Here is a 1113-nt window from a genome sequence, read left to right as displayed (position 1 = left end):
GTTTTCTTTTTGTGGAAAAAAATCCCCTAACTATGTCTTTCAGATGCCACCATGCAACAAGCATGTTGCTGCACAGGGTCAGCATTGCTAGTGGCACCTGCTAGAAAATTTGTTTAGTTTCCTTTGTAAGAGATTAGGCACCTCCTACTTTGGAAGTCAACTTGCTCCCACAAAAAATAGACTAACATGAGCAACATATCACCTATATTATACAGAGAGTCATCTTGTGGAGGGAATTTGAGTGTTTAAAATGAAACGAAACCAGAATGGTAATCCTTCAAAATTAGTGCAGCACAAAATGGAAGAACATTTGAATCCCTCTGTGCTAGAAAGCCCATGTACCCAAGGGGACCTATTACAGCTAAGCATTAATTGATGAAAGTCTGTGAGAAACATTTGCAATTGCAGAAGCCGTTTGCTGAGAAGTTGTCTGATTTGCATAAGCACATTGCTTAAGCACTTCATAAATGACATTAATTAGTTATTTTACTATTTAAATTACCTTTAATTACTCTTACGTGCACCAACTTTGCACAGGGTGCATCATCATATTTGTTTGTAATAGTAAGCATCCATCAGTTGAATAGGGACAAAGCAGAAGAAAGAAAAGCAGGACATTTCTCTTCCACCTTCATCTTGTCTTTTCTAGCCTGTTAGCTGAAAAAAACTTTTCCCCATTTTCTTTCATAACTCTTAATGTTACTTGTCTCAATGTTACCAAGTTGATTATGATTATTACTCTTTATGAGATGGAAATTGTCTCAGCCTGAGTGATCATTCTGATATCTTTAAATGTACCCTCTAATTTTCACGGTTTTACTGTTTTACAGATATCTTCACAGTTGTCAAAATTCAGTTGTATGACACTGCACCCACAAATAGCAAGGCACTACAGAGTATATTAGTAAAACTGGGAAAAGGAAAAGATGGAATCATAGAATCATAGAATCATTAAGGTTGGAAAAGACCTCTAAGATCATCAAGTCCAACCGTCAACCCAACACCACCAGGCCCACTAAACCACGTCCCTAGGCGCCTCATCTACCCGTCTTTTAAATACCTCCAGGGATGGTGACTCAACCACTGCCCTGGGCAGCCTGTTCCAATGTTTAA

This window comes from Pygoscelis adeliae, unplaced genomic scaffold, assembly GCF_000699105.1.
Source record: "Pygoscelis adeliae isolate BGI_AS28 unplaced genomic scaffold, ASM69910v1 Scaffold227, whole genome shotgun sequence".
In the NCBI taxonomy this organism is placed as follows: domain Eukaryota; kingdom Metazoa; phylum Chordata; class Aves; order Sphenisciformes; family Spheniscidae; genus Pygoscelis; species Pygoscelis adeliae.
Note: the sequence above shows the minus strand (reverse complement) of the source record.